At 48.1% G+C, this 9,310-nt stretch overlaps 1 protein-coding gene across 3 annotated transcripts in view; it reads right to left on the minus strand.

The window, feature by feature from the left end:
* The window catches only part of LOC137434485 (uncharacterized), a 73,478-nt gene extending 66,043 nt beyond the window's left edge, over nt 1–7,435 (minus strand). For all 3 annotated transcript variants that reach the window (XM_068127538.2, XM_068127536.2, XM_078785586.1), the window contains exon 1: nt 7,208–7,435. The gene's annotated coding sequence lies outside the window, so the exon portion shown is untranslated. The remainder of the gene's footprint in view (nt 1–7,207) is intronic.
* Between the last annotated feature and the right edge of the window lie 1,875 nt (nt 7,436–9,310).

Genomic DNA, 9,310 nt, shown 5'->3' on the forward strand with positions numbered 1-9,310 from the left:
AGATGGGAGACCAGTCCAGATGATTGATGGCTGCTTGAAGACCGTGCCAGTTGGCCTGAGTGAAATGCCAGACTCGTCGACACCGAGGAGGCTCTCTGAGAATGGTCAGAGAGATGTCCACTTTAACAAGCACATTGAGAGACGTACCCACACCCAGCCAACTGGCATGGTGACAATTGAAATTACCACATATGAGGAAGAGAGAGTTGGGCATGAATGGATAGAAGTTGGTCCATGTTGTCAGACAGGGAGATGTAGATGGAGTCATCGCTGATTGGTGGACGGTACAACACACATATGAACAAAAGGTGGGAGCGAAGGGGAAGCCGTAGCCAAAGGTATTCCTGGGGGTGAGGTGGAGAGAGGGCAGTGCAGGGCAAGTGAGGAAGAGAGTTTTTGATAAAGACAGCAACCCCACCTCCAGGACGAGGCTGAGGTCCATCATACCGGAGGAGGGAGTAACCCGGGAGAGATATTAAGGAATCAGACGATCACTTTGATTGCTAATGATGAAAATGGAGGATCACTGATATATTTTGGATTGAAAATGATAAACTTATAACTTACCCCTACCTGCAGGTTACAAGCTGAGCTGAATAGAGGAGCTCTTGAAATATTCTGCCTTGGTATTAGAGATGGAGTGCATCAAGCCAAGTAAACTAGAACGGCACTTGGTAGAGAGCACATACCCTCCCCTCCGCCAGGCTGAACACTTCACGTTTTTGTCACCCGTTGCACCGCGGAGCGAAAGGGGGACGATGGTTTTCCCCTCCGTCCGTGTGTGCGTGCGTCCGTGCGTGTGTGTGTGCGTGCGTGTGTGCGTGCGTAAGCGAAGGACCGAATTCTAATTTGGTGTGTGGGTGCAACCCACGTCAAAATCCAAGATGGTCACCGCCATGTATGTCTGACGCCATGTATGTCTGAACCTTGTGAGTGGAATATCTTGAAAAATAAGCGAAGTAACAACTTCTAATCTGGTGTGTGGGTGTATCTAGGCACAAGGAAGAAAGCTATTGAAAATTGGGTCGCCACGTCAAAATCCAAGATGGCTGCCACCATATATATGTCTGAACCTTGTGAGCGAAATATCTTGAAAAATAAGCGAAGTAAGAACTTCTAATCTGGTGTGTGGGTGTATCTACGCATAAGGAAGTACGCGATTGAAAATTGGGTCGCCACATCAAAATCCAAGATGGCCACCGTCATGTATGTCTGAACCTTGTGAGCGGAATATCTTGAAAAATAAGCGAAGTACCAACTTCTAATCAGGTGTGTGGGTGTATCTAGGCATAAGGAAGAACGCTATTGAAAATTGGGTCGCCACGTCAAAATCCAAGATGGCCGCCACCATATACATGTCTGAACCTTGTGAGCGAAATATCTTGAAAAATAAACGAACTACTAACTTCTAATCTGGTGTGTGGGTGTATCTACGCATAAGGGAGAACGCTATTGAAAATTGGGTCGCCATGTCAAAATTCAAGATGGCCGCCTTGCATCTTCCACTTTGTCAACTCGCATCACTTCAACCACTGGGGACCTAGGCGTAACGCTTGTATATCTCACTGATAGGCCGGATAGATCCGGATCATCGCCAAAATCGAATCAGCTTGCTCTCGTCACACAACCAACTTACCCACCAAATTTCGCCCTAATCCATTCATAACTTTTCAAATCATATTGTTCACAGACATGAAAATATAAACACCATCCACCTTTGGTGGTGGAAGTAATGAATAAAAACAAGACAAGGGTACGAGTGCATTTCAAAATTTGTCGTCTAATTCACAACAAGGGCTTACCAGGATCACTCTGTGGTAGTGCATATTCACGGTACGGGCTTACCAGGTTCACTCTGTCATAGTGTATATTCACGGTACGGGCTTATCGTGCTCACTCTGTGGTGAAGTGTATATTCACGGTACGGGCTTACCAGGTTCACTCTGTGGTAAAGTGTATATTCACGGTACGGGCTTACCAGGCTCACTCTGTGGTAAAGTGTATATTTACGGTACGGGCTTACCAGGCTCACTCTGTGGTAAAGTGTATATTCATGGTACGGGCTTATCGTGCTCACTCTGTGGTGAAGTGTATATTCACGGTACGGGCTTACCAGGTTCACTCTGTGGTAAAGTGTATATTCACGACACAGGCTTACCAGGCTCACTCTGTGGTGAAGTATATAATATATTCACGGTGCGGGCTTATCGTGCTCACTCTGTGGTAAAGTGTATATTCACGGTACGGGCTTACCAGGCTCACTCTGTGGTAAAGTGTATATTCACGGTACGGGCTTACCAAGCTCACTCTGTGGTAAAGTGTATATTCACGGTACGGGCTTACCAATACCAGGCTCACTCTGTGGTGAAGTATATATTCACGGTACGGGCTTATCGTGCTCACTCTGTGGTAAACTGTAAAGTGTATATTCACGGTGCGGGCTTATCGTGCTCACTCTGTGGGAAAGTGTATATTCACGGTACGGGCTTACCAAGCTCACTCTGTGGTAAAGTGTATATTCACGGTACGGGCTTACCAATACCAGGCTCACTCTGTGGTGAAGTATATATTCACGGTACGGGCTTATCGTGCTCACTCTGTGGTAAACTGTAAAGTGTATATTCACGGTACGGGCTTATCGTGCTCACTCTGTGGTAAAGTGTATATTCACGGTACGGGCTTATCGTGCTCACTCTGTGGTAAAGTGTACATTCACGGAACGGGCTTATCGTGCTCACTCTGTGGTAAAGTGTGCTCACTCTGTGGTAAAGGCTCACTCTGCAGTAAAGTGTACATTCACGGTATGGACTTGCCGTGCTCACTCTGCAGTAAAGTGTACATTCACGGAACGGGCTTATCGTGCTCACTCTGTGGTAAAGTGTGCTCACTCTGTGGTAAAGGCTCACTCTGTGGTAAAGTGTGCATTCACGGAACGGGCTTATCGTGCTCACTCTGCAGTAAAGTGTACATTCACGGTAAGGACTTGCCGTGCTCACTCTGTGGTAAAGTGTACATTCACGGAACGGGCTTATCGTGCTCACTCTGTGGTAAAGTGTGCATTCTTGGAACGGGCTTATCGTGCTCACTCTGTGGTAAAGTGTACATTCACGGAACGGGCTTATCGTGCTCACTCTGTGGTAAAGTGTGCATTCACGGAACGGGGTTATCGTGCTCACTCTGTGGTAAAGTGTGCATTCACGGAACGGGCTTATCGTGCTCACTCTGTGGTAAAGTGTGCATTCATGGAACGGGCTTATCATGCTCACTCTGTGGTAAAGTGTGCATTCACGGAACGGGCTTATCGTGCTCACTCTGTGGTAAAGTGTGTATTCACGGAACGGGCTTATCGTGCTCACTCTGTGGTAAAGTGTGCATTCACGGAACGGGCTTATCGTGCTCACTCTGTGGTAAAGTGTGCATTCACGGTACGGGCTTATCGTGCTCACTCTGTGGTGAAGTGTATATTCACGGTACGGGCTTATCGTGCTCACTCTGTGGTGAAGTGTATATTCACGGTACGGGCTTACCAGGTTCACTCTGTGGTAAAGTGTATATTCACGGTACAGGCTTACCAGGCTCACTCTGTGGTAAAGTGTATATTTACGGTACGGGCTTACCAGGCTCACTCTGTGGTAAAGTGTATATTCATGGTACGGGCTTATCGTGCTCACTCCGTGGTAAAGTGTATATTCACGGTACGGGCTTATCGTGCTCACTCTGTGGTGAAGTGTATATTCACGGTACGGGCTTACCAGGTTCACTCTGTGGTAAAGTGTATATTCACGACACAGGCTTACCAGGCTCACTCTGTGGTGAAGTATATAATATATTCACGGTGCGGGCTTATCGTGCTCACTCTGTGGTAAAGTGTATATTCACGGTACGGGCTTACCAGGCTCACTCTGTGGTAAAGTGTATATTCACGGTACGGGCTTACCAAGCTCACTCTGTGGTAAAGTGTATATTCACGGTACGGGCTTACCAATACCAGGCTCACTCTGTGGTGAAGTATATATTCACGGTACGGGCTTATCGTGCTCACTCTGTGGTAAACTGTAAAGTGTATATTCACGGTGCGGGCTTATCGTGCTCACTCTGTGGGAAAGTGTATATTCACGGTACGGGCTTACCAAGCTCACTCTGTGGTAAAGTGTATATTCACGGTACGGGCTTACCAATACCAGGCTCACTCTGTGGTGAAGTATATATTCACGGTACGGGGTTATCGTGCTCACTCTGTGGTAAACTGTAAAGTGTATATTCACGGTACGGGCTTATCGTGCTCACTCTGTGGTAAAGTGTATATTCACGGTACGGGCTTATCGTGCTCACTCTGTGGTAAAGTGTACATTCACGGAACGGGCTTATCGTGCTCACTCTGTGGTAAAGTGTGCTCACTCTGTGGTAAAGGCTCACTCTGCAGTAAAGTGTACATTCACGGTATGGACTTGCCGTGCTCACTCTGCAGTAAAGTGTACATTCACGGAACGGGCTTATCGTGCTCACTCTGTGGTAAAGGCTCACTCTGTGGTAAAGTGTGCATTCACGGAACGGGCTTATCGTGCTCACTCTGCAGTAAAGTGTATATTCACGGTACGGGCTTATCGTGCTCACTCTGTGGTGAAGTGTATATTCACGGTACGGGCTTACCAGGTTCACTCTGTGGTAAAGTGTATATTCACGGTACAGGCTTACCAGGCTCACTCTGTGGTAAAGTGTATATTTACGGTACGGGCTTACCAGGCTCACTCTGTGGTAAAGTGTATATTCATGGTACGGGCTTATCGTGCTCACTCCGTGGTAAAGTGTATATTCACGGTACGGGCTTATCGTGCTCACTCTGTGGTGAAGTGTATATTCACGGTACGGGCTTACCAGGTTCACTCTGTGGTAAAGTGTATATTCACGACACAGGCTTACCAGGCTCACTCTGTGGTGAAGTATATAATATATTCACGGTGCGGGCTTATCGTGCTCACTCTGTGGTAAAGTGTATATTCACGGTACGGGCTTACCAGGCTCACTCTGTGGTAAAGTGTATATTCACGGTACGGGCTTACCAAGCTCACTCTGTGGTAAAGTGTATATTCACGGTACGGGCTTACCAATACCAGGCTCACTCTGTGGTGAAGTATATATTCACGGTACGGGCTTATCGTGCTCACTCTGTGGTAAACTGTAAAGTGTATATTCACGGTGCGGGCTTATCGTGCTCACTCTGTGGGAAAGTGTATATTCACGGTACGGGCTTACCAAGCTCACTCTGTGGTAAAGTGTATATTCACGGTACGGGCTTACCAATACCAGGCTCACTCTGTGGTGAAGTATATATTCACGGTACGGGGTTATCGTGCTCACTCTGTGGTAAACTGTAAAGTGTATATTCACGGTACGGGCTTATCGTGCTCACTCTGTGGTAAAGTGTATATTCACGGTACGGGCTTATCGTGCTCACTCTGTGGTAAAGTGTACATTCACGGAACGGGCTTATCGTGCTCACTCTGTGGTAAAGTGTGCTCACTCTGTGGTAAAGGCTCACTCTGCAGTAAAGTGTACATTCACGGTATGGACTTGCCGTGCTCACTCTGCAGTAAAGTGTACATTCACGGAACGGGCTTATCGTGCTCACTCTGTGGTAAAGTGTGCTCACTCTGTGGTAAAGGCTCACTCTGTGGTAAAGTGTGCATTCACGGAACGGGCTTATCGTGCTCACTCTGCAGTAAAGTGTACATTCACGGTAAGGACTTGCCGTGCTCACTCTGTGGTAAAGTGTACATTCACGGAACGGGCTTATCGTGCTCACTCTGTGGTAAAGTGTGCATTCTTGGAACGGGCTTATCGTGCTCACTCTGTGGTAAAGTGTACATTCACGGAACGGGCTTATCGTGCTCACTCTGTGGTAAAGTGTGCATTCACGGAACGGGGTTATCGTGCTCACTCTGTGGTAAAGTGTGCATTCACGGAACGGGCTTATCGTGCTCACTCTGTGGTAAAGTGTGCATTCACGGAACGGGCTTATCGTGCTCACTCTGTGGTAAAGTGTGCATTCACGGAACGGGCTTATCGTGCTCACTCTGTGGTAAAGTGTGCATTCACGGAACGGGCTTATCGTGCTCACTCTGTGGTAAAGTGTGCATTCACGGAACGGGCTTATCGTGCTCACTCTGTGGTAAAGTGTGCATTCACGGAACGGGCTTATCGTGCTCACTCTGTGGTAAAGTGTGCATTCACGGAACGGGCTTATCGTGCTCACTCTGTGGTAAAGTGTACATTCACGGAACGGGCTTATCGTGCTCACTCTGTGGTAAAGTGTGCATTCACGGAACGGGGTTATCGTGCTCACTCTGTGGTAAAGTGTGCATTCACGGAACGGGCTTATCGTGCTCACTCTGTGGTAAAGTGTGCATTCACGGAACGGGCTTATCGTGCTCACTCTGTGGTAAAGTGTGCATTCACGGAACGGGGTTATCGTGCTCACTCTGTGGTAAAGTGTGCATTCACGGAACGGGCTTATCGTGCTCACTCTGTGGTAAAGTGTGCATTCACGGAACGGGCTTATCGTGCTCACTCTGTGGTAAAGTGTGCATTCACGGAACAGGCTTATCGTGCTCACTCTGTGGTAAAGTGTGCTCACTCTGTGGTAAACGTAAAGGCTCACTCTGCAGTAAAGTGTACATTCACGGAACGGGCTTATCGTGCTCACTCTGCAGTAAAGTGTACATTCACGGAACGGGCTTATCGTGCTCACTCTCTGGTAAAGTGTGCATTCACGGAACGGGCTTATCCTGCTCACTCTGTGGTAAAGTGTGCATTCACGGAACGGGCTTATCGTGCTCACTCTGTGGTAAAGTGTGCATTCACGGAACGGGCTTATCGTGCTCACTCTGTGGTAAAGTGTGCATTCACGGAACGGGCTTATCGTGCTCACTCTGTGGTAAAGTGTGCATTCACGGAACGGGCTTATCGTGCTCACTCTGTGGTAAAGTGTGCTCACTCTGTGGTAAAGTGTGCTCACTCTGTGGTAAACGTAAAGGCTCACTCTGCAGTAAAGTGTACATTCACGGTATGGACTTGCCGTGCTCACTCTGTGGTAAAGTGTACATTCACGGAACGGGCTTATCGTGCTCACTCTGTGGTAAAGTGTGCTCACTCTGTGGTAAAGTGTGCTCACTCTGTGGTAACGTGTACATTCACGGTACGGACTTACCGGGCCTTTAAGTTTAACGCTCAATATGAAAAGCGCGCCGTCCAACACGCATCGTGCGCCGAGGTTGTGGGAAATGAGGCACCAGCCACCAGCCGATGTTTATTGTTTATTATTGATTACGAATGGTCTATGGAAGCAATGAGCCGCTCACGAGGAGCCAAGAGACTTATTATTTGATTCCCGTTGCCACACAAACACCCATACTCGCGAGATTGATTTGCTGCTCTCTCCGTTTACTTGGTCCTCACATTACCCAGCATGAAATTGGTGTTTGCTGCACAATCTTTCAAATGAATTTGGGATTTATTTATTTATTCCCAAACCGTTATTTTCAATCTGCGATGCACAGAAAAGCAAAACCTCAGCAGCAAATGGCATTTGCTTATACACCGCCCGTCACGCAGGTTATTGCGTTGTTTTAAAATTTAAATAAACGCTTTTTAATTCCCTTAACAAGGAACTTCAATGCAGGAGAAGGCAATGAAGCCTGCGCACTGATTGCCAACCTATGGTTGTTTGTTCATGGTTTAGCTGCTTGGTAACTTGGCAAGCGCTAGCTAGCTGCTTGGTAACTTGGCAAGCGCTAGCTAGCTGCTTGGTAACTTGGCAAGCGCTAGCTAGCTGCTTGGTAACTTGGCAAGCGCTAGCTAGCTGCTTGGTAACTTGGCAAGCGCTAGCTAGCTGCTTGGTAACTTGGCAAGCGCTAGCTAGCTGCTTGGTAACTTGGCAAGCGCTAGCTAGCTGCTTGGTAACTTGGCAAGCGCTAGCTAGCTGCTTGGTAACTTGGCAAGCGCTAGCTAGCTGCTTGGTAACTTGGCAAGCGCTAGCTAGCTGCTTGGTAACTTTGCAAGTGCTAGCTAGCTCCTTGGTAACTTGGCAAGCGCTAGCTAGCTGCTTGGTAACTTGGCAAGCGCTAGCTAGCTGCTTGGTAACTTGGCAAGCACTAGCTAGCTGCTTGGTAACTTGGCAAGCGCTAGCTAGCTGCTTGGTAACTTGGCAAGCGCTAGCTAGCTGCTTGGTAACTTGGCAAGCGCTAGCTAGCTGCTTGGTAACTTGGCAAGCGCTAGCTAGCTGCTTGGTAACTTGGCAAGCGCTAGCTAGCTGCTTGGTAACTTGGCAAGCACTAGCTAGCTGCTTGGTAACTTGGTAAGCGCTAGTTAGCTGCTTGGTAACTTGGCAAGCGCTAGCTAGCTGCTTGGTAACTTGGCAAGCGCTAGCTAGCTGCTTGGTAACTTGGCAAGCGCTAGCTAGCTGCTTGGTAACTTGGCAAGCGCTAGCTAGCTGCTTGGTAACTTGGCAAGCGCTAGCTAGCTGCTTGGTAACTTGGCAAGCACTAGCTAGCTGCTTGGTAACTTGGCAAGCGCTAGCTAGCTGCTTGGTAACTTGGCAAGCGCTAGCTAGCTGCTTGGTAACTTGGCAAGCGCTAGCTAGCTGCTTGGTAACTTGGCAAGCGCTAGCTAGCTGCTTGGTAACTTGGCAAGCGCTAGCTAGCTGCTTGGTAACTTGGCAAGCGCTAGCTAGCTGCTTGGTAACTTGGCAAGCGCTAGCTAGCTGCTTGGTAACTTGGCAAGCGCTAGCTAGCTGCTTGGTAACTTGGCAAGCGCTAGCTAGCTGCTTGGTAACTTGGCAAGCGCTAGCTAGCTGCTTGGTAACTTGGCAAGCGCTAGCTAGCTGCTTGGTAACTTGGCAAGCGCTAGCTAGCTGCTTGGTAACTTGGCAAGCGCTAGCTAGCTAGCTGCTTGGTAACTTGGCAAGCGCTAGCTAGCTAGCTGCTTGGTAACTTGGCAAGCGCTAGCTAGCTGCTTGGTAACTGAACACACCCTTTTATTTGCTGATTCTCAGCATTCGGAGGCATTTGGCGAAATACTGGGCTGGGCTAAAACACCCTACTTTTTCCCAATAGGTGAGGGCGTGACTACCGGAAGTGGGGCTACATCCGGGCACTGTGGACTGGTTTGTTTTCAACGTATTTAATCACGTGACTGTTGTCGCGAGGGTGCACTAACCGGAAGTTACGTAGTTCCGCGGGCGGCTATCACCTTGAAATTTACCAAAGTTTATTTTTCATCAAGGGTACATTTATATAGATACGAAAATAATTAT

Source organism: Myxine glutinosa, chromosome 10, assembly GCF_964187855.1.
Source record: "Myxine glutinosa chromosome 10, kmMyxGlut1.1, whole genome shotgun sequence".
In the NCBI taxonomy this organism is placed as follows: Eukaryota; Metazoa; Chordata; class Myxini; order Myxiniformes; family Myxinidae; genus Myxine; species Myxine glutinosa.